This window comes from Protopterus annectens, chromosome 2.part0 (genome assembly GCF_019279795.1).
Source record: "Protopterus annectens isolate FY-2018-M chromosome 2.part0, PAN1.0, whole genome shotgun sequence".
Classification (NCBI taxonomy): Eukaryota; Metazoa; Chordata; order Ceratodontiformes; family Protopteridae; genus Protopterus; species Protopterus annectens.
In genome coordinates this window covers 467,430,063-467,455,770 of record NC_056728.1, presented here as the reverse complement: position 1 = coordinate 467,455,770, position 25,708 = coordinate 467,430,063, and positions in this window count along the sequence as shown.

The window sequence follows — 25,708 nt, the reverse complement described above, 5'->3', positions numbered from 1 at the left end:
ACATGGGCAGTTTAAACAAACAGTTTACTGAATTTGAAAGAATTCTGAAAACATTTAAATTGTTACAAATGAACAATGCTTTTTTTGAAAGATCTCTTGAATTGGGTCAAGTTCCAAAAGGATTACGTATATTTAAACTACCCTATGGATTTACTGAAGGTACTGCTAGTACTTCAATTGTGTATTTACACATTTTATTTTATTTTATATTGTTTAATAAACCAGTTTTGGCCGTGACTGTGTGGCTTTTCAGTTTCCAAGTTTTATCCTATTTTGTGCCACTCAGTATCTGCCTTGACTGGTTTTGGCGTTTGTAATTAGTCATACAGTGTTCATAGCGTTTATAACAACAGAAGTTGGTTTATTTAGTGATCGCCTTTACTCTGTCACGGTTGTTTTAATTTTATTTTTAGTTTTGTTTTACTGGATTTCGGTTATCGCTTTTGATTTCGGCTTCCTGTGGATTATTTCAACAATATGGAACAATTATTATTGCAGCATATGGACATTACACAAAGGCTGATTAAAGCCTTACAGGACAGGAGTGAAAAATTCCTACAGAAGTGACAGAAGCCAAAGTACTAGTGGCTGAGTCGCAGGAGCGGTTATACACTTTACATTCCACCCCAACTACAAGCCTAACTCCTCCGTCAGCTAGTAATGGTTCTGCGAGTTCTATTGGAGGAGGCACCAACACAGGAAGTGTTAAGTCTGGAGGCCCACCCCCGAACCCGGCAATGAACACTAGGGACGGTTTAATGGAGGCTCGTACGCTGCAACAGTTGGGTCTGAAAAGAAAATTCTTGATCTAAAGTCGTTTTTAGCGTCACCATCTTTCAGTAACACTCGCATTAACAATAATAGAGACATGGGCAGTTTAAGCAAACAGTTTACTAAATTTGAAACAATTCTTAAAACATTTAAATCGTTACAAATGGACAATGCTTTTTTGGAAAGATCTCTTGAATTGGGTCAAGTTCCAAAAGGATTACATATATTTAAACTACCCTATGGATTTACTGAAGGTACTGCTAGCAGTTCAATTGTTTATTTACATGTTTTATTTTATTTTATATTGTTTAATAAACCAGTTTTGGCTGTGACTGTGTGGCTTTTCAGTTTCCAAGTTTTATCCTATGTCAATAAGACTGTTGTGACTCTGTCATAACCCATGCTAGTATGAATGACTTGAGACATATCTCACTGGACTATATGAAGAGAGACATGACTGAGTTCTCTGATTATGTGTCTGAGGTAGGTAAGCCTTTAGCAACATTTTACCTTCGCCTAGGATGATACCTCAATACAAACAAAAAATGATTGACTTCAACAATTGGCTTAGTTTCTGGTGTCATTCAAAGGGGATCCAGTACCTGTCAGCCTGGGATGACATGGTCAACAGATCTTGATGCTTTGCCAGAGATGGTCTTAATCTATCACCCCTGGGATTTTGGTTGTGGCTAAGGCTCTTGCCATTCCTATAGTGCCTTTTAGGCAATGTTACAGGAACAAAATTCCTGATGCAGAAATAACCTTTAAACACAAACTCAAGGTTATGCTGCTAAATGCTTGGGGCCTAAACCAGGAATTGTACTCATTGGAAGCAGTCCTCACTCTGGAAGATGCTGACATTTGTACATTCACTGAGACCTAGTTTAAGGTTGCGGAGAGCACCCCATTATACCAGGTTACATTTCCTTCCACACATTCAGACCACAATCTGAAGGCATGAGAACTAAAGGAGGTAGTATATCAATATTCATTAAAGAAAAAATACACTCTATATTGGTTATACAGCACAATTCCCTTGAATTCTTCAGGTGCAATTGACTGTAGGTAAGACCCCTCTTCAGGTCATTGCCAGCTGCAGGACCCCCCTCCATTAATCAGGGCATCCACTCAGCCTGCTTGGATCTACTTGTGTCAATCAAAATACACCCTGGTTTTGGGTGACTTTAATTATCCGTCCACAGACTGGGTAAATTATATGTATTCTAACACACTTACCCAAAGGTCCCTGGATTTAGTTAACTTCAATACCCTGGACCAGCTAGTTGACACACCCACCAGGGGCTCAAATATCCTGGACCTGTTGTTCACCAGCATGGGGGACTGCTGCACCACCCCCAGCATGTGGCCATCTCTGGTGAGATATGACCACAAATCAGTCCAACTAGAAGTAACTACAACACAAGACAACCCTCTCTTATAGCAACAACTAGACTAAAAATGTCTCCAAGGCCAATTATAACCTTTTATGTGATGGCATAAATAGATTCATAGCCCCTCCCCCCAATGATGGAGCAGACACTTATGCTGAGTTATACACCAATAAAAGCATCTGCACAATTGTATTGACTCTGCCATACCTAATATAACCAAAGCAAGATCTTCAAGGAAAAACAAACCTCCCCGATGGACAACTGTCGTTAACAGGCTATACAATAAGAAAAAGAAATTGCTGTCTAAGAGTAGGAAGGAATGGTCTCAGAACTGGAAACACTCCCTCCTCAACTTAAACAAGCAAATAAGACTCCTAGTGAAGTTCTCCAAAGCTAACTATGAATCCTGATTAGCTTCCCTAACTAAGGATAACCACAAGGCATTCTTTAGTTACATCTGTAACCTCAAAGGGAAGGCCCAGTTTTGCACTGAACTCATAGTTAATGGTACTACATACAAAGAAACTGTGGATATAGAAAACCTGCTGGCTGACAGGTTCAGTGAAAACTGCAATACCCTGTCCCAGCCACATATAACCCAAAGCATTCTTAACACTTTCCCCTACCTAGTATCTCTGAGGAGCATGTCTTAAATGCCCTCTCTAAGGCAAAAAACACAGGATGTATGGGACCAGACAGCATCCCTGGCTGTGTTATATATAGATCAAAATGAATTAGCATCACCGTTGGACACGCTTTTCAATCACAGACTAAGCACTTGCTTTGTCCCAGTGGAGTGGAAAACAACTACTGTCATCCCTTTCCACATAGGGGGTGCATGCACAGACCCCTGGAATTATAGACCCTTTAGCCTGACCAACCTTATCTGCAAGGCTATGGGATGAATCATCATGGACCTTATTAACAAAGATATAGGAAATCTCCATACACTCAACCAAACCCAGTTTGGCTTTGTCAAGGGGAGATCATGCCTGTCGAACTTAGTGGACCTCTTTGAGACAGTCACCAAAGCCCTAGATGTGGGCAAATCTGTGCATATGGCCTACCTAGACTTAGCCATGTTCTTTGACACAACTCCCCCCACTCAGGCATCATTGATAAACCTTACCCAGCTGGGTGTTAACTTATATATTGACAGGTGGGTTGCAAACTGGTTCACTGATAGAACTCATACAATCACAGTAGGGGACTCCACCTCCCCCAGAAGACCCATAACTAGTGGTGTTCCACAGGGGATCTGTTCTGGGACCCCTACTGTTCAGAATCTACTTCTCTGAAGTACAGGCTAAAACTAAATGACTGTGGCTGACAAAGTTTGCTGATGACTGTAAACTGGGAGCAATCACTGAAATCCCAAGCGATGTCAATATCCTGCAAGAAGGTCTTACACAGACTAATGACTGGTACCAAAGTGACAGTCTTAAACTTAATGCAAAAAATGCATTATCATCCCCATCTGCAAGGGTGATGTTCCTGCAAACTACCACATCAATAACAATACACTAAGCACACAGTCAGTGGTGAGAGATCTGGGCACACAGGTTGACAGCAGCCTTAACTTCGATTACCATGTCTACACAGTGGTCAGAAGGAGATTTTATATTGCTCATCTCATTAGTAAGGGCATTGCCTCCAGAAAAAAAAGAGGTTATAACCTCCCTGCACTCTTCCCTCATCAGGCCAATAACAGAATACAATGCTCCCTTTGGTATGTTCCTTTCCAAACACCTGCAGCAATTGGAGAGACCACAAAGGTTCTTTACAAAGAAAATTCAGGATATTCAAAATCTGTCTTATGTGGACAGATTGAAATCATTGTCATTTTACTCTGTGTCATACATACTGCTTAGAGGTGACCTGTGCCTTACATACAGAGCAATCTCTGACCCAGCTTTAATGGAATTGCTGCACATTCGCAAGCAAATGGCACATGGGGTCACTCTCTCAAAAGATCTTAACCTGGTATGTGATATCAACAGAACTTGCTAGAGAGATAGATTTGTCTCAGAGAGGATGCCCCACTTTTGGAACAAGCTTCCTATTCATGTTAAACAAAGGCCCTTGTTGGCCCTATTTAAGCATAATTTGGACAATTGGATGGGTAACTAAAAATTCACTCCAGGGATACCACCTGTGTCCCTCTTGGACAGAGGCAGTACGTGCTGATTTTGGTGTCTGCTTGAACCAAACACGGGTTGAACTTGCAAAGCTTGTAAGGGCCCTGGGGCCATTAGCCTAGTAACCTCCTATGATCCTATGATCCAATGATAAAGCAGTGTGAGAATATGTGTATAGGCATGCATGAAATGAGGCTATAGATAGTTCTGCTGTTCAAAATCCTATTAACAGTCCTTGTTTTATAACCCTTGGGCTGTGGTTAAACTGGATCTATGTTGGATCAGACAAATACCCTGGTCATTAAACTGAAATAAATAAATAATTGAAAGTACTCCAGCTGCGTAATTGCTCTATCAAAGTATGATACTGTTGTCAGGTGTCATAATTGTGAGGACTGAAGTCTGGACATTTTTTGAGCAGTGATAATGGAGCAGTAGGGGATTTCTCCCGCTATATTTTCTATCACCCCCCCAATGTCTCTCGATAGTGTGAAATCACAGGAGTGGAAGTAGTTTACTTCAAGGTTTAATTGGTTTCATATTGCCAGCAACCTCAACGCTTATTTAAGTGTAGGCCAGGTAAACATATCTGTTATTGCATATGTACAATACTGAAGATGTGGTCTAATGTCTGCCTTAAGACTTATATGCAAGGAAGCAATATTCAGCTATAAAATATGGCTTTATTAACTGTGTTGTACTATAAAAAAATTTGGTTTAAGAAAGGTCCAGATTTAGTCAAAAATGCAGCAAGAAGCTGAACCTGTAGGTTCCTTTTTTACTGCACAACATGCATTCATTGTATCACATCATGGCAAGCTAATCAGATGCAAGTTAGTTGTAGGCCCAAATAATATAGCACTATCCTAGAAATTATAGCTGGGTAGTGGGTTGATACTTGTGAAAGTCATAAATATTGCAAAACAGTTCAAGAAAATGAAGTGACAGCAGTCTAGTATGTGTGGTGATACAGGCAAACAAACAAGGAGTTTTATAGGAGATCACAGACCAGTTATTTGGGTTTTAACTTAAAAACTGGCCAAAACTAAAGGCTAAATATTTTTCACATCTGGGATAATTGTTTGTGTGAGGCATCTGTGTGCTTTTGTGGTCAATTTTTCTTTTCCCATGTGTTGTACAACTACGGACTAAGTTTGGAGAATAATGAGGCATACCCAAAATGAAGATTACACAAGACTTGCCCCCTTCAAAAACATTTATTGATGTATTTTCAGGAATGACCACAAACCTGTATTTTCAGGAATGTTTAAGAAGAAGTGCTTTCTCTCTTAGTTTTAATAAAGTACAGTGCATTGACCATTCATAAAGGAAAACCAAAGAGAGCGCCACTGGTGCAGTTGCAGCCAAGAATGCCCAAAAGCCCATGCGCAAAGGTACCCCATGGCAATGGAGATATACAAAAGTAACTGTGTGAATACAAAAAAGCACAGAAAGCATTACCATATTCCTGGCTGAGGGTACAAGGATATGACATCAATCCACAGGGCTGGCAGCATAGAAATGGACTCAGAAAGACAAAGAGTCAGTGGGGCAACAGAGCAAGTCTCTTTACACATAAAGGGTGATGGTAAATCCCCCAAAATAAGAGTCTATTTGACAGAATTAAAAGGCTTTTCCTAATTATTTGCCTGCAACAAGAAAAGTAGCTTTTACATTTGCAGGTGTGCATTAGAACATGTTCCTCCATTATACAACTGCATACCTCCAAAAATAAGGAGGGAGCAAGTGCACAGGACTCATTGATGCATACCCATGGAATGTTCAATCATCTCCAAAAGAAAGTGGGACACATACAGTATGAGCAATAGACAGAGTAGTCACTGAGGGTGAGAAGAGTCACACTTATATGGTTTCTCAACAAAATAAAAAAAAATACATAACAGGTGTGTCAAATTAACCTTGCATGCTGGGCACCAATGCCCAGCCAAAGATGTTTCATGTCATGTGCGTGGAATGATTGGTCGCTTTTGTCAAGATGTGCCAGTCAAAAAAAGAACTGCATGAAGTCATAAAAGAAGGAAGCTTTTTTCCTAGTACTGCTGAATCTAACGAGGATCCACAGAGTGTGTGATCCTCACACAAGGGCTAAGTATACTTTATTTAACATGTGTTTACTGGAAAAGGCTGACTTGGAACAAAACCAATTTTCAACAGAGGCCTGGGGAGAAATACTCCAGGTACATGTTTTTGTAACATGGGAGGAAACCAGTGTACCTGGAGAAAACCCACACAAATGCAGGAAGGACATGCAGACTCCACACAGAAGGCACTCCAGCCAAGAGTCAAACAAGAGAACCTCTTGCTGTGAGTCAGCAATGCACCACTGCACCACCCAAAGCAAATACTGTGCCACATTTTTTCTGTGGTTCTAGATTAAATGTATCAGAGCACTGCTAAAAGTAATAACATGGGCTAGATGAATCACCAAAACTCTCTGCTGGGATAAGGTGGTACCCTGCTATCAGTAGGTAGTGTAGATAAATATTACATAAAGGTGAAAAGACTGCAACACAAGATATTTATGCAGAAAGATCTACATAAAGCTCTGTTAGGCTGTCCAGCAATAATCAAATTGTGACTTTTGTTAAAACATGACAGCAAGGATGTATTGAGGGTAAAATGTAAAAATTATATACTTGCTGATGGCCTGCAATTTGGTATTTATTGAACTGCATTATATTTTTATTTTATTTTCATTTGTTAACCATTATAGAACAATAATCAAAATGATCATTTTCAGTTTCAGCTTGGGGAGAGGAAAAAAAAACGAAAAAAAAACAAGAAATGAAACAACACAAAATATTTATTAGACCATTCCATTTATTATTCATAATTTAGAAGAAAACAAGTGATTTAAAAAAAATTGAAAAATAAATGGAATAGTGTAATGCAGAACACAGTGATACTCACTGAATGTCCAAGATAATACAATAAGTAGGTAACACAGAAAACTATAATTAGGATGAAAAGAGAAAGAAAAGGGGGCAAAGAGTAGAGAGTGGAGAAGAAAAGAGGGTAGAGGTTATTTGAGGAACAGCGGTAAACTAAAGGGATAAGAAGGAAAATAGTATAGAGATGATAGGAGTATCAAGGATAATTAAGTCTCCATGGAAAAGCTAGATGAAGGGCCTTACTGTCAGAGGAGGTATCTGTTATGGCTTTCATGTTGTTCCTTGTATAAGGTATGCTAGCTGGTGCAGGAAGTCAGATGCTTTGCTATTATGACTCCTTGTCAGAGAAGTCAGCAATGACACATCTTCAGCCACCTCATTTTTGTAATAATACCTGTTTTTGTGCATTTTTCAAAACAGGATGGTGACAGGGATGACCAATGTACAGGGTGGTATATTGTGATGTTTGGATGATATCCTTGTGTAGACAAGAAAGGTAAAGTAGCATGATACCAGGACATATGCTATGCTGCAGAATGCTCAGTTAGCAGCGATCACTCTTCATATACATATGTGTCCATTTGTGTAGATTTATCAGCTGACGGAATAGGGCCAGATTCAGACTAAAGCTGTTCATGATATAGAAAGCCCAGGAACATTTGTGACTTTATAAGTTCAGTAGTAAGTTCAAAGCTATGGCCAGCCTGATAGTGTAGTTTATTTTGAACATAGTTGTGAATGGCAGACCAGTGACCTTCTGTTAGAAAAAATCATTATTATTGACTGAGGTCCTTAACATCGATCTACGTTTAATGGGTTAATGCGGGAACTGTCATCATTACCTGTGCTTATACTTTAAAGAATTAAAACTGCTTGTGGTCACATTGTCAGCTGGACTTGAAGCAGTATTGCTATAAGCAGTTGATTTCCTGCAGCCTAAGCTCATTGACTCAAATGGAGCAGAATTGTTCTTGGATAAAAACAAAGGTACAAGTGCTTACTTCAGAGTTATTCTTGGATAAAAACAAAGGCACAAGTACTTACTTTGGCATATGAGAGGTTTAATGACTTTATTCCAGGATGGCATTTTGAATTGGATATGGAACACAAGCCAGTGGTAAGTTTCATGGGTGAGTAAACAATAGATTTAGTTGTATCTACTATATAAAGGTTCTGTATGTGATACAAGTGCTATAACTATAAGGTCACTCACATAACCATGGAAGGGTATCCTAACAGCAGATACTCATATCTCTTGGGCTTCTTTACATGAAACCAAAAGAAAAGAAGACATCAAATTCATGGGAGACAAAAGTATTTATGTGGACTTGTCCAGGAATTACATGCCTACAAATGCTGACTATTTAAGTGATCTCTGGGAGCAGCTGAAAACAAAGAACATGTGAAGTAATAAAAATGTGCTAAAATCACTTACTGGCTTACAACAAGCTATAAGTAGTTCTGAAACTAAAACACTACTGGGCTAAGACAGCAGCTCAAATTGTGCATGGGGAACTTCTTGAGACTGAAGGTAAGTTACATATGCCAGTGCAAGAAACCACACACTAAATAACATTCATTAAAGGGTCTGAGGTGTGGTCAAGTGGCAGCAGTGAGCCAAACAGAATGTGTGTCAGTCAAGACTTTGCAGCCAGTTAAAGAAAATAATTCTGAAATGCAGAACATGCAGTAAAAAACCCACTGTTAAAGATCCATTACTTCCTACTGAGTTATCCGGCTGACCATAGTAGGTCCTCAGAGTTCATCTGTTTGCATTAGACAACAGCAGTTATTTACTAATGGTAGGCTATTTTCCATATACATAGAAATTACATGACTCATATCTTCAGCATTAACCAAGTCTCACCCTCCTGAAGTATATTTTTCTCTGTAATACAATATTTGAAAGCTTAGTCACAAACAATGTATTGCAGTTTTCAGGAAGGCAGTTTGCAGAGATTTCACAGCAGCCTATATCTTCACTCCTATGACTAGCAGTCCCCAATTTCCCCATAGTAATTCTCAGGCTGAGTAGTCACTCTAGAGAGTAAAATGTGTTAAATAAAATAAAAGATACTTATATTGCATTACCTGCCTACATAACCAACTGTTTATTGACAGGCAGCACATTAATGGGAGTAGGATATACACTGCCATCCCAATTCTTCCATAAGTATTGGCACCTGCACTTAGTCAAGAAATTCAGAATCATATTTAGTACCTTGGGAAGTAAATCAACTCATTTTTCTACATTGCAAGCCAAAACATAAACATATTGACATAAGTGAGGTGACCTTGCACAAATTAAAAGCACAAACTTAGTGGGCCTTGATAACGTATCTTGGAGTTTCTTCCATTCTGTAAGTTGCAACCCAGAATACATATCACATGTCAGACTGAAGGTGACTCAAAAGGAGCTGCCATTGGCTTGTTGCACCAAGTGGTAGTGATGGTATTTTACTAGGGGGACTCAAAATTGGGCTGCAATAACTATAGACCTATTTGTATTTGACCTTATAATTATGCAGAGTAATGGGAATTTTCATTATGGAAGTGGTAAAGAGAAAAGATGGGGATCTCTGTCTTCTGCACATGAGCTATTATAACATAGTTCAAATACTGGTCTGAGTCTACTCAATTAAAAGAAATGACCAAAGCACCAGATTAAGAAGTTATCCTATGTGCCACAATATGAGATTTTGCCAAAGTCATTGATACCATGCCCCATGCAGGGATCATTAGCAGCCTCTTCACTAGATTGAACATGAAATGCTGTATAAACCAAAAGATTTTAAAGTAGCTAGCCAGGACTCACTTGGTTCAGGAGTTACCAGTGGAATGTTACTGGGTCCACTTCTTTGCCACCTCTTCGGTATTTTCTTTTCAGATGTGCAAGGTGAAAAATAATACATGGTTTATCATATCTGCTACAACTGCAAGCTTAGTAGCACCATACTTTCCTCTATAGACACATGTACATGTACAGAATGGGCTGGGCAATATTCAAACATAGCTTACAAAAAATGGCCTACCATTTAGTCCTGTAATAAGAAAGTGATCCCAGGTGAACAGAGGGTCACACATTAATACTCAAATCAATACCCTGCCTCTCAGGGGTGATCTCTCGACTTTGTCTAACTACTTACATCAGCATTGCCTCTGAGGGAAATCTACCTGACAAGTATTTTGGTAATATGTATGCTTCTTCACTCATCATCTTCTTTCGGCTGTTCCCGCTAGGGGTTGCCACAGCAGATCACCTGTTTCCATTTCTTCCTGTCCTCTGCATCTTGCTCTGTCACACCAACCACCTGCATGTCCTCTCTCACCACATCCACAAACCTTACCTTAGGCCTTCCTCTTTTCCTGTTACCTGGGAGCTTCATCCTTAGCATCTTTTTCCCAATATACTCAGCATCCCTCCTCAGCACATGTCCAAACCAACGTAATCGTGCCTCTCTGGCTTTGTCTCCAAACCTTCCAACCTGGGCTGACCCTCTAATATACTTATTCCTAATCCTGTCCATCCTCGTCACACCCAGTGCAAATCTTAACATCTTTAATTCTGCCACATCCGGCTCAAACTCCTGCCTTTTTGACAATGCCACTGTCTCCAACCCATATAACATAGCTGGTCTCACTACCCTCTTGTAGACCTTCCTTTCACTCTTACAGGTACTTGTCTGTCACAAATCACTCCTGAAACTCTTCTCCACCCACTCCATCCTGCCTGTACTCTCTTCTTCACCTCTCTTCCACACTCACCGTTACTCTGAACTATTGACCCCAAGTATTTAAACTCATCCACCTTTGCCACCTCTACTCCTTGCATCCTCACCATTCCTCTATCCTCCCTCTCATTCACACACATATATTCTGTCTTAGTCCTGCTGACCTTCATTCCTCTTCTCTCTAGAGCATATCTCCATCTCTCCAGGGTCTCCTCCACCTGTTCCCTACTCTCACTACAGATAACAATGTCATCTGCAAACATCATAGTCCACGGGGACTCCTGTCTGATCTCGTCTGTCAACCTGTCCATCACCATTGCAAATAAGAAAGGGCTCAGAGCTGATCCTTGATGTAACCCCACCTCCACCTTAAACGCATCCGTCACTCCCACCGCAGACCTCACCGCTGTCACACTACCCTCGTACATATCCTGTACCACTCTTACATACTTTTCTGACACTTCACTAAAGTGGAGAATTTCAAGTTGCAATTCCAAAACAAAAGCACCTGAGCTGAGAAATAAAATGCTCAAATCCTTCTTATGTCTTTTATGTACTCAATGTCCTGCAAGACTTTGTATGATTGCTGGTTTATCTCTAGTGTAGTAATACTCTGCCTGTGCTCATATTTGTGATAAACAACACATCAAATTTTTTTTATTACAGAGGATATTTGATTATAGCAAATGCATTGGTTCTTCTACCTACACTAATGATTGCAGTACTCTCTCCTCCATCTAAAACCATATTAAAATCACTGAGACATATAGGGAAATATCTGCAAGACTTGATTTGGATGTAGAACTGTGCAATCAGTTGCATCTGCTGGGCATCTCCTTCCAGACATTACCTTTTACATGTATTTTCTCAGTAAGAGAGTTGTTGATCCGTAAGTTCATTTTGGTTGTTCAACAGATAGTCTAACTACTGCACTGACGCATATTTGTAAACTGACTGCTCTGCAATATGTGCTAACTTGGACTCTACATTCTCTATTGCCCAGTTCTTCCCACCCCCATACATCATTAGAGTCACAGTTAATGTAACTTGTTTTCATAATAACTGTAAAGTGTCAGTGCTATCATAATGTATTACCCTTCTCTCCATAAAGGCACAAATTAGCTCTGCTAGCGTATTCAGTAATGAGCTACTAAATTAAGTAAAAGCTCCAAGAATGATCCAGGTAAGTTATAGTCTTCCATGTATAATACCTTAAATTTGTAGTGGAGGAACACAGGGTATATGCAAATGACCCCTGAAGGACATACCTGTATTTCAACTACATGGCTTCTGAATACATATTACTTTTCACATTTTAACTTTTTAAGTCTTTACTGGTGCACGTAGACCAATAAAGCAAAACCCCACTAGCTGTGTCCATGCCATGTTTCACCCTTTTTCTGAGCTTGTCAGTACATCATATGTGGATTGTTTAGCTATACTTTAGAAACATAGAACTTAAGATGAAATCTGATAATCATAAAAGTTAAGGTACCTCCAAAATGTAACAGACAACATCCAAACCAAATAGTAAAAATGTCTGACAGATAATCCATTTAGTAATAGCTCTAAGAAAGAACAGGGAAAGCTAAAGGCTACACTAGGTAATACCTTAAACCTTTTATTTATTTATTTATTTTACATTTGTTGACCGGGCTAGTCTGGCTGGATACATGTCCATTTTCAGCAGAGGCCCGAGGAGAAAAGCTCCACTAAATACTAAGTACATTACAAAAAATCACAAATGTTTATAAGTAACAAATTAGAAAATCATAACAGCACACAGAATGCAAGATAGATTCAAGGAGAAGCACATTTTGATGAGCAGTTAATACCATATTAGCAATTTCACATAGAATGTCGATTAGTACTGTAAAAGGAGAAGAAATAAGACAGATACTAATGGGAAGAGTGAAGGAGAGATATAGTATAAGAAAGAAAAAGGTTAGCCTGGTGTACTGCAGGAACAAAGCCAATGATTTAGGTAGTACAGTTTAATTTTCTGTTTGAATTGAGGTAGGGATGTAGTCAAAGTTATGTCACAAGGTAAGATATTCCAGCTTTTACCTATAGTGTTAGTGAAAAGAGAACAACCTGCTGTGTTGTTTGCCTTTATTGATTTAGTCATGAGTTTATTAGAGGGTTCAGATTATTATGGGATTAGGAGTTGAGAGAGTATAGGGGTGTTGTCAGGTAGGTGTAATATGTTGTGGGCTATAGTGAGTTGAGGAATTTTTAGGTAGTTTTGAAATTCGAGCCAGCCAAGTTGCTTTAGATTTATACAGTGGTGGGTCCTAAAGGGGTTACTAGTGGCGAAATGTGCTATGTTATTATAGCAAGTTTCAAGTTTGTTAAGATTGTTTTTCTTGAGGTTGGTATAAATGGGGGCAGCATATAGGAGAGTAGATAGGAGATGGGTTTGAGCACATTTGGTTCTTGTTGCTGGGGTTAGAAAAGGTTTAATACGGTATAGGGATCCAATTTTTTTGTTAACAACCTTGATGGTGTTGTTAATGTGCTGATCGAAGGAAAGATGATTGTCAATGGTTATTCCAAGAAGTTTAGTAGTTGGATCAGGTGAGATGATAGTGCCATTATTAGAAGAAATGGTAAAGTTTAAAGGGGGACCGAGAGGGGGAGAAGAGGAGGAGTTTAGTTTTTGCATTTAGTAGGAGAAACCGTTTAGAAAACCAAGTTTCTACTTTGTTAAAGGTATTTTCGTCAAGGAGGTCAGTTCAGTAGAAGAAGGTGAGCAGATAAGGGTAGAATCATCTGCATATTGTATGCAGGTAGCTTGTGGTATAGCAGTCTGAAGATCGTTTATAAAGAGGGAGAACAGAAGTGGACCTAGAATGGAGCCCTGGGAACTCCGATGGAAATGGGCAAGAGAGATGAGATATGGTTTTCCCAAATTACTGCTTGTTGTCTGTTGTTAAGGTAAGATTTAAACCAATTAGTGGCTAGTTTATCACAAGGAAGAGATTCGAGAATATTGATTAAGAGAGAGTGGTTAACCATGTCGAAAGCTTTTGAGAGATCAATGAAAAGAGCGGAGGAGAGAGAATGGTTGTTTCGATTTTTGTTGATAGTATCTACAAAGGAGAGAAGGGCAGTGGTGGTACTATGATGGGGTCTGAAACCATGCTGGCAGTTTGCTATTATGTTGTGGAGAGAGAGGTGGTGTACCAGTTGCTGGTGAATACATTTTTCCATTATTTTTGCAAGGGGTGAAAGAAGGGCAATTGGTCTAAAGTTGGAAAGGTCAAGGGAGTTTCCACCTTTATGAAGTGGTATAATATAGGAGACTTTCCATATATCAGGGATGGTTCCTTCTTGGATAGTTCTGTTGATGAGTAAGGATATAGGATAAGCAATTTCTTTAGCAGCTTTCTGAAGGAAAAGAGAAGGGAACTTGTCAGCAGAAGGGGTGCAGGGTTTCAGTTTGTGAATGAGTTTGAAGATGAATGAGGTAGATATAGGTTTTAGAGAGAAATTGAGGGAAGGGGTAGTTCTGTTAGGTGGTGTATGAGAGTTGTTAGTGTTCATTTGTTTGGCTAGGGTTTGAATAGTTTCAGAGAAAAAAGAGTTGAAAGCATTGGCAGTCTGGAGAGGGGTTTCTGGGTCAGCATTTAGTGGGGAAGGAGTTTTAGCAGTTCCTGGGGAAAGAAGTCTATTTACTGATGACCAGAACTGTTTAGGGTTGTTAATATGAGTTTCCTGGAGGTTACAGGAGAAGTTTTTCTTGTCAGAGATTATTGATTTTTTTGCAAAATTACGAAGCTGGCGGAATTTAACTAAGTCAGGGTTTAGTTTATTACATCTCCAAGTTGTCCATGCTTTGTTTCTAGCAAGCATGAATTTTTTTGTGTAGGTGGTCAGCCATGGGGCAGATTTGGTCTTTACTCTAATAGAGCGTTCAGGTGCGTGAGAATCAAGTATAGATAGGAATGTAGAATTAAAGAATAATACTGCTTCCTCCAGGGGGAGTGATTTTAAGCAATTCCAATTACATGCTCTCAGTTCGGCTTTAAAAAGTTCTATGTTAAAGTGCTTGACTGATCGAATTAGCCTTGTATTTGGGAGGTTAACAAATTCTGATTTTTGTCTAGTAATGTAGGTTAGGCAGTGGTCGCTGATGTTATCAGGCATAATACCTACCTTATAATGTGTCTTAACTTTATTAGTTAGTATCCAATCTAATATACTCTCTTTCTTACTGGGCTTATTGACTCTTGTAGTTGAGGTAATACTTTGTGAAAACCCATGTAGGTTAATATGGGAGGTGGGATTGACTGTATTTATAGTGTTCCAGTCTATGTTAACGTCACCAAGAATTATGGTTTCTTGGGGGTAGTTGGTAGAAACCCAGCTTAAAAAGTCTTCTAGTATTGGAATGTTATTACCTGGGGGAAGATACAAACAAATAATGTAAATAGATTTTTTGGGGTTAAGTTGGAGTTTAATAATGATGGTTTCTGTTTTGCTATTTAGGTTTGGGCATTCTGGTTGAATAGATATGTTAAGTTGATTTTTGAAGAGTATTGCTACTCCTCCACCCTTACGTTTTAAGCGGTCATGTCTTATTATGTTGTAACCCTGGGGTACAATCTCTGAGTCTTTTGTGCCTGGGGTAAGCCAGGTTTCAGAGAGGCAAAGGATGTCAAATGAGTGGATATCTAAGAGGGCATGGATGAAAGGTATTTTGTTATTTATGCTTTGGATGTTAAGGTGTCCTATAAGGAAGTTATTTTTGGGGTTAGGTAAGCAGTTTTGGGGAGGTGGTGAGGTAGGGCCAGGGTTGGGGTGGATGTCTCCATCTAGTAGGGTAGGATTAATAAGTTTTGTTAAGTAGTTCTTATTTAGAATTGTTAGAGATTTTGTTTTTTGCAAGATAGTAGGGGTAGGTAAGGTGATGTAGCCTATGGAATTTAGATAGATGATAACTAGGGGTGGAATTAACATTAGGGTAGGTTGAGAATGTGAGTCTAGTAGAGGTGTGTTTATGTGTGGAGATAAGAGAGTTATCCAGTGAAATTTCAAGAAAGGTGAGAAGGTATGTAGAAAGAAGGGTGGTTGTGATTGCGATAGAGAGTACAGGCATAGTTCGTATGTAGGGAGGCATCATTTGGTAATTAGAGAGGTGAGGAAGTAGAGGAGAAAGTGTAAAGGGGAGAGAATAGAATGTAGTAAGCAATAGAGGGGAAAGTCCGTTGTTTAAAGCAGTAGGTAGATAAGAAAGGATATTAATTGGAAAAGAGAAAGAAAGGCTGGAGAGGAAGGAAAGTGTAAGGAGAGAAGTCTAGGTAATAGTGAAAGGTAATAGAAGATGTATGGTCTTGGGGCAGAAATAGAGAAGGAAGGGATGTACTAAGGGTGGGGAACAATTTGGCGGGAAGGAGAGTAATAGGATAGGAGGGCTAGGGGTGTGGCTATAGAGCTATAAGTGTAGGACCCGGGGTGGGGGGGGTGGGGGGGGTGGGGGGAGGGGGAGTGAACCCAGAGGCGAGCAAGCGCTGGGAGGTATAGCCAGGAGACAATCAGAAAAGCAGGTGAGACTATAGGAGCAGCGAGTGTCAATAAGGAAGGGTAAGATAGGAACCAGATACCAGAGGGATAGGAGAAAGGTAAGGAAAAGAATACTGAAGGAGTTAGGAGGAAATGAGTGAAGTGTAATGGAGGAGAGTAGGGCAGGTTACTGGAGAGATATCAGCACAGGTGGCAAGGAGAATAGGCAGACGGTAAGGAAGAAAATAGAGGTAGAGGGATAGAAAACCAAGTTAGCAGAGCAGACTGAGGAGGGCTAATCAGGGGAAATAGGAGGAAGCAAGGAAGAAAGTGAGTGAGTAGAGCGCCACCTAGTGGCTGGTGTAGGTAAATGAGAGTGAGAACGGGGAAGATACAAACAGGACAAGGGAATGAAAAAAAGAAAGAAAAATGAGGGCAGGAAAAGGTGAAAGTGAGGGGGGTTTTGGGGGATAAGAGAGGAGAGGTACTGGCTGCTAGGTACACAAGCGCAGGCAGAGTAATGGACTCTGAAGGTGGACCTATACAGAGGCTAATGAGGCAAGAAAGCGAAGCCAAGACCTACTTTCAGTTCCTTGACTGTAGATTAAAATGGGAGGTAGGCAGATTTCCAGTCACTGTATTCAGGGCCAGGATCATCCAACAGCAGTAGGGCTTAAAGCTGGACAAGATTCAGTAGGGATGGTGCTATTAACTTCTGGGGGGAAAGAAGAATAACAGTCTTAGCATAGGTGTTAAATTGAACAGGTACAAAACAAAGCCAATTAGTAAGGAATAACAAAGGTACAACAGCAAAATTATCAAGCAGTCTAACAGTAAAATTATCTAGCAATCTAATCCTGTTGAAACAGCTTGTCTAAAACAACCCTGATAACATTAAGAGCGGGAAATACATAAAAACTATCAATAGTGAGCTAGAAATAAATCAAGCAAAAATGTATACCTAGATCAACTTGATAGACTCTAAACACTAGATATTATAAGTAACAACAGTCATGTGACCGGCTGGTAACTCACCAGAGTAGCAAACCTCCTGCAGTGGAGGCCCATGGGATATTTGCAGATGATCCCTTGAAGTCATTCAGCTACATGACTTTGGAATGTGAATGACTTTTCACTTTTTAATTCTTTACTGGCACATTCAAGCCAATAACGCCAAACCTCACTAGCTGTGGACAAAATATGCCTTGCACTTTTGTGAGCTCATCCGTGCTCTACACGTAGATAGCTTGGATATGATTTCAAACTATATTAAGGTGCTACTAAAAATATTCCAAATAACATCCTAACCGATGGGTAGAAAGGTCACACAGATAAGCCATTCAGTAAAAACTCCAAGAAAGGCCCAGGTAATCTAGAGGTTTCACTGTGCAATACCTTAAACCTCCTGTAGTTGATGGCCATGGAATAGTTTCAAATGACCCCTTTAGGGCATATTTGTTTAGCTACATGGCTTTTGATTGCCTGCAACTTTTCACGTTCTACTTTTTAAGTCTTTACTGGTGCATTCAGGCCAGTACAGACAAACCTTACTAGCTGTGGACGTCATGTTTCACATTTTTTCTGAGCTTGTCAGTGCAGCATAAGTGCATCATTTGGCTGTCATGTAACTCTTAATAAATAGCCAAATAATGATAATAATAAAAAATAAATGGTAATGTGCAGTGATATTGCCAATTAGAGATGGATATATGCAGCTTGACAACCTACAGTGTTAAATAATACTCCTTTCTTTCATAATAAGTACCAGATACAAGATCTTAAATGTGAATAAATAAAAACATGAATTAGAAAATAAAGAAGTTAATCAGTGCAGCTGCAGATTAAATATGCAGAGAGATTAGTATATTTGCATAAAGGGCAGAAAATAGTTAATTGCATAAATAGAATACTTAAAATAAGAATTCTAATAAAGCTAGATGAACTGACTGACTAACATAAGCAATAATAAAACCTTAAATGTCCTGTTACAAGAATATTTAACAAGCATATTACAAAACAGTAACTTACACATTTTCTAAAAAAAAACTTGCCTAAGGCTTCAGAAAGAACCCCAGTGCTTGCAGTAAGGGCTGTTGTAAAAAGACCCCGCTTTTGCAATGTAGTATTTTCCAGTTAGAGCACTTTGTTTGGTAGTTTAAACTGACAGCCCATGCATCACATTGGCAGGGACATCCCACCCTCAATCACTCTCCCGCACACATACACACATTCAAACACATAGTCACACATACCACATACCTCTTACCAGTCCCTTGGTCATTACAAAATCTGCAGTAATTTTGTCCCCGGTCTTATAAATCACAGAATCTTACAGTCAGTCCATAATGCCAGACATATAAGTTTCATTCTTCTTTTTGTTCAGAAGCTACATGGTGATGGTAGAACTGTTGCTCTACTAACGTTTTAAGTGAGTCCCATTAATAGTTTAAATATAATGTCTTTGGTGTTATCTAGTGTTCCTTCTGGCTTGTATTGAAGCCACCTTCCTCTGTCCTTTATGCCTTATGTATTTTGCAAGTAGTGGATCATACCAGATATTACAGCTTTATACTTCTTAGTATGGAAAAAAAACGTACTATACTAATGAATTAGTTGTTAGCTCTTGCTTTCTGTGCTATGAATGCTAGGTTTGAAACCTTTTCCTCCTTTCATTCTACACAATCAGTATTTAGCAAATATTACTGGTAGTTGTCTCTGTGATGTGAGAGTAAGAATACAAGGCTTGAATCCTTTTTCATGCTTTTAAGACACACTACAACTAGTAGCCCTGGTGTCAAGTGTTCCTTCCCTTGTATGTATTTTGTGCTGCAAAACATGATTTTTAAGTGCCTTTAAAACATGCTACATAAAGTATTCATGATGACAACTGTTCTCCCATCCCAAACCTTGTCTAAGTTCTATTAAGGCACAATGTTGTGAGAATTCTCACTGGTGTTTAATGTTCCTCGACACTAAATGCCATTAAAGCATGATGTCAAGAGAGATCTCAGTTATCTAGTGTTCCCCAGACTTGCATCTTGTTTAACTGCTTTTTAGCCACAATATCAAGAGAAATCTCCCTGGTGGCTAGTGTTGCCCCCCCCACCCTAAGTGACATTGAGGCACAAATTGCAAACGCTCATAATATCGAATGTACCGGACCTCGAACTTCCTGTTGTGGGTGAGTCCCCACATCCCCGCTAAATATATATTCTAACTCCGAGATTGCACTACAGTGAGGAAAGGCAAATATCCCATTCTTCACTGTACTGCGATCTCAGAAGAAGCACTTTGAGGTCCGGTATGTTCAATATTATGAGCATTCTCAATTTGTGCGATTCGCTCATATGATATAGACCCCACACACACACACACACACACACACACACACACACACACACACACACACACACACACACACACACACACACACACTCTTCTATCTAACCTATCCCCTCACTAATCCTGTTTTGCAACCTCCTAAGCAGACACACAATCACACATACATTTGCACATGCAGCCTCACATATACACATATACATACATGCACACACAGATGTATACACCCCCAACATCACTTGTGTCTACCGAAATGGCTGAACACAACCTTTTGGATGAGTTCATTAACATGAATGACCAGGGCCAGATGTGTTAATGCCTAGCTGCAGACCATTCTAGGCTAATTAACATATGCCTAGTTCCTGAATGCCTCATTAGCATTTAGAATAGCTACAGTGACAGCTTACAACAGTGCAGCACATCCTTGTGTTGTGGCACTGTGGTAGGACTGTCTCTAAATCAGACATGGTTATCTTAAAACACCTTGTGTACATTTCATGCTAACATTTCTGAATTGGACCCATAGTCTTCAGCAGGACTAACTTTACAAAGTTTTCTGAGGGCATACATTGTTTACCTGTATTTTTACTGATATAATCTCCCTCTGTGTGGGATATTTTTATGTTTAAGCATCCTTGAGCACCCAGTAGTGCATCACTGCAGTTGTACAGCTTCACATTCTGCAAGGTTTACAGTTGTGTACCTTCACTTGTAGTTTCTGTCTTTTAACAGCCACAGCAAAAGTCTGCCTCAGGCCATTTGTTATCCTTTATTGGGCTTAGTGTGCAGAACCATTAGGTTTGAGAAGGCCCAGACTGACTGTCTCCCACATTCATGAGAGATGTGACCTGCTTCACTCCCTACCATCCCCTAATTCCCCAGCCACCTCCAGAGCCACAAACTTAATCCCACTGCTCTTCTCCTACTTTTTAATGGCATCACAGATCTGCTTAATGACACAGCTACATATCAGAACCGTTCCCACATATTCATCCACACTATACCATCCACCACAATGATATTAACCACTTAAGACCATGTCACTTACTATCCATCATCACAGAGCATGCATCTAGACCTCCACCCAGGAATTCATCTGCTCACCACAGAAGAACTATCTCCCATTACTGCTAGGTGTCTGAATATCTTTCCATGCCACATTTCAAACAAGATTTGTCCATACCAATTATTCCACCTCTTGGAAAAGTTTAAATAAAGAGTAGACATTAATAGGCTTATATCCAACTACTATTAGGTATACCACTAGAGTCAGTTTTCCCCCACACCCAGCTGGTCTTACCTTACATTAAATGCACTGTTTCTGCTATATATTATAATAGGTTACCTTGTCTTCAGTTAAGCAGCTGTCCCCTACAACTATTTTCCTTTGTCACCCTCGAGACATATACTACACTTCAATCTATTTCTCCCTTAAACTAAGCAGCTCTGTTGAAACATAGGAATCAGCAGCTCTGTATGCAGGCTGATAAAAACAACCCAAAGAATAAAAAAATATGTAACATTAGATTTTTATTACCTTCTAGATCTTTCTCTAAACAAAGCAAAAACAACTACTAGATACTTTCACACATCAATCACTGACATCACACTGCTATCTCACAAAAACCTCCAACAAACCCTACACACAATACACTACACAATGATATACCTACATCTACTCTCTCTACTACTCCTCACCATACTTGCACACATGACTAGCTATCAAAATTGCATCTCTCCGAAGAGCAAATCACCCACTTAACCATGCTCACATGCACCACTCACAACAGCACCTTCCTATTTAATTCCATCACAAATACAACCACCAAATCCCTCCAACCTCTTTAGCTAAAAATATATGAAAGCTAACCTGAAAACCATACAGCACCTCCTTATAAAGAAATCCAAATCAAAATGATATTTCCATCTCTATCACTCAGTCACTCATCTGAAACTCAGCAAAGGTGTCCATCCAAACCCAGGGTCTACTACTATGTCACAAACTGCATCAATATTCTCCCCAAGCTCAACACCTCTAGTTACAAAGAAATCTGACATAATACTACTTAATGTTAATTCTAAAAGCATTTGTAATAAAATCCAAGAATTCCAAGCATGCCCAGCATTTTACTCCAAGCATGCCCAGCGTTTTACAATGCTGATATAGCTGTAGCCACAGATACCTGGCTGAAACCTCACATAAAAGACAATGACATAGTAGGTTATAACATTTTCAGACTTGACAGAACAAACAAACAGGATGGAAGAATAGCAATTATGTACAAAACAACTAAAACTTAGCCTTTAGCCCTACCCTTTGCCCACATTTACAATGTAGAACACCCCATAGCACATCTCAAACTTAACAACTGAACAGTATCTGCATCACTGGGTTTTACATCCCAAAATAGTAACACAGCAGAACAACTTCTGCGCTGGTTATATAACAATATACCCCATGAAACCATTATAATGAGTGAATTTAACATAAAGAGGGGACCCTAAAAATACAAAAAGCCTATTAATAAATCTATGTGGTTTCTCACATATAACAAAGATATAACCAGACTGCATAAACACACAAACAAGGACTCTTATCTTAGACTGCATTCTTAAAAACAAACCAAATGACATAACATTCCATGGCTGCCTTACTGACAGTATCAGTGACCATTTACCAACTTACATTGTTAGAAATCTATGATGCATCATAGAAAATGATGAAGTTTATATCACATGCGATCACCCATTACCAACAGTTCAAAAGATAGATGCTAGAAAACCGGATATAGTGGTCCATGAAAACAAGACAAAAGTAGCATTGATCACTGAAATCGCCACTCCTAGTGACTACAGTGTCTTGTGTACAGAGAGAGACACAAAATCATAAAATATCAGGATCTGCAGGCAGAAACAAGAGCAATGTGGAAGAAAGATACAAAGGAGTCAATACTGGGCAGATTGCAGGTGCTGTGAAAAGCACGTTTGGCTGACAAAGATTGAAGCAATACTAATTTCATGAACTTTAATCGCACTTTGGCTTAGGAATGTGGTCCATTCCTGTCGTGGTAGTAGAAACCCAAAAGACTTAGAGAAATTAAAAAAGTCAGAAATTATCATAACATATGCAAAGGGGTAGCCAGCAAACAAGTGTGAAATATATAAATGCCTTAATTCAAATGATTTCTTCTCAACAGTCAGGCTCTACAACTGGAATATCCTAAAGACCATGCCACTAGATTATGCAGTAACCCATTTAAACAAACTTTCCTACACATCCTCAATAGCCACGTACCACTCAGATATAAGAGAGTTAGGTCAAACCCTCCAGCCTGGTTAACAAAATACACAAGTTAAATTCTTCTTCAGAGACAAAGCATGGAAAATATGGTCCAAAAACAAGCCCAATCCAACTTCCAACAGTGTAGATACTCAAGAAATCTTGCAAAAAAGTTAAACAATGACAAAAAATCCTGCTTCAGCAACCTTCAGTCAATACACTAAAACAATCCCAACCTACTTTGGTCCAATATAGATAAACTACTACACCTTGGCCAAACAACAACTCTGTACCAACAACCAGTAACAACCCAGACAATATATACACCCAGCTCAACTCCCACTTTATAAACTCTGCACTCCCCCTTACTAAACAAAGTTCTCCAACCACCCTCACTATCCAAACCTCAACATATAACAATACTATATCCTTCTATTTCCAACCAGTCCCAGTTAGCGCCATAAAAATACCTACAAAAGCTCAAATATACAACCTTACCAGCAGACAAACTGGCAAAAGAGTACCACCTAAGACTTTCTTCTGAGCTCTATCATCCCCTGTTTCTATTCTAATTAACCGATCCATAACATAAAGCCATTCCTGGCCATCTGGAAAAAATCTTTCATAATTTCACTCCACAAAGGTGGAAATTCAACTAAGTTATCCAGATGCAGACCCATAGATATACTAACACCACTATCAAAAACTTTTGAAAAATGTATCCACCCCAGCTCCTCAAATATCTTACCCAAAATAATTTTCTCTCCATGACCTAACACAGCTTTTACCACATTCATAACAAATTACTGCTTTTATTAGCTCTACCACTGCTATCAACCACAAAAGAAATAATGGTAACCTAGGATCAGCACTCTTCTTGGATCTGTCACAAGCCTTTGACAGAGTTTCCCACCAAAACCTTTTATGTGAACTCTCCTCCCTTGGTCTAAATAAATCATCTCCCGCCTGGTTTAATAGCTATTTCAAAAACAAACAGTCAGTAAAATGGAAACAACAATTCTTGACTTTCTTTCCTGTCACAGTTCGAGTCCTATAAGGATCAATACCGGGCCCACTCCCATTTAATACATTTGTTAACAAACGGCCTACTGCCAAAAAATAAATAAATATATATATATATATATATATATATATATATATATATATATATATATATATACACAGTTTGATATGCAGATGATGCAACCCTTATCAGCTCTGCCCCAACACTAGAAATCCTCCAGAAAATCACACAAGAGTCTTTCTCATCTGTCAAATCTTGGTTAGACACTGCAGACCTACTCCTAAATGCAAAAATGACTAAATAAATATTCTTTTTACCAAAACAGTTTAATACTAAAATACACAATTTCATATTGTCATCAAAAATACATGCAAAAAATACACTCCTTATATAGAGCAAAACAATATATTAAAGTACCCACTAAGAAATCCATAAAGGCAACTTACATACTCCCATCTCTGTTGTACGCATCACCTATCTTCACTAGTCTCAACAATATCTTCAAGTCCAACTTGATACATGCTATAAAAAACAACAAGATTTGCCTCATACTTATCTCTAAAACCCACTACTGCACAACCGTAAAGGACCCTAACTGGCTAGAACTCCCGAATGTAACCTACTCTCACCTCACCACTGCCCACAATCTAATCTACAAGGCAGGTAGTTGCCCCTCTCCTAAAAGTATACCACTACCATACAGCAACAACAAGAACACTATGCTCCAATAACAAATCTCTCCTAGCTGTCAGTAACTAAAAAAGAAAAAACGGTGTCTCAGAACCATCGAAATCCATCCCATTAGAGTTAAAGCTTACAGAAAACAACAAATGCTTTAAATGTCTGCTAAAAAGCCATCCACATGGCACTTGGCTCTGCTCTTGCTCTACACCTGGATAATTTCCGATCTTGAAGAACATATAAGCTGCAATACCTCTTACAAAATGGCAGCAGCTCTGTACTAAATTACCATATGGTGATTATTACACTTTCCCTTCTATTTACTGAAAACATTTAACTGATTATATTTTTAACTACTTACCCCTACTTAATCCTTCTTCTCCCTCATCGTACCACTACTTACTAATTTCAAACAAAATGTCAGTCTTTGGCTTCTTTTATTTGTATTTCTGTCTACTACAGCCTTATACATGTGCATAAGTAATCTCTTATTTTGTCTTCTTCCTATAGTCACAAATTCTATGATACAAGGTTAGCATTAATCATCTGTTACACTTAATTATGTATGCAAAAAAGTATATATAACCAAGATGAAAAAGGGTGTCTATCCCAGTTAGATGTTCCAGGTCAACAAAGATAGATAAATAAATAATAAATGTGTATTTCAATATATTTTTCTGTCTCACAGGAACACAGGTAATGAACTCACAGGAAAGAAAGCCAAAATAAATAAGATTTCACATATTTCTTTTATTTTCTGTGGACTTTTTATAACCATAAGCTCAAGAGCTTCCAGCCTCACAGTACCTTTTATGACTGACAACAACTGCATGCAAGCAATCATTTTTTTCCTCAAGAACTGCCTTTTATCACACAATCACAGCAGAATGAAGTTTTAAGTTTGATCATATTTTATTTTCTCTATATTACATAAAA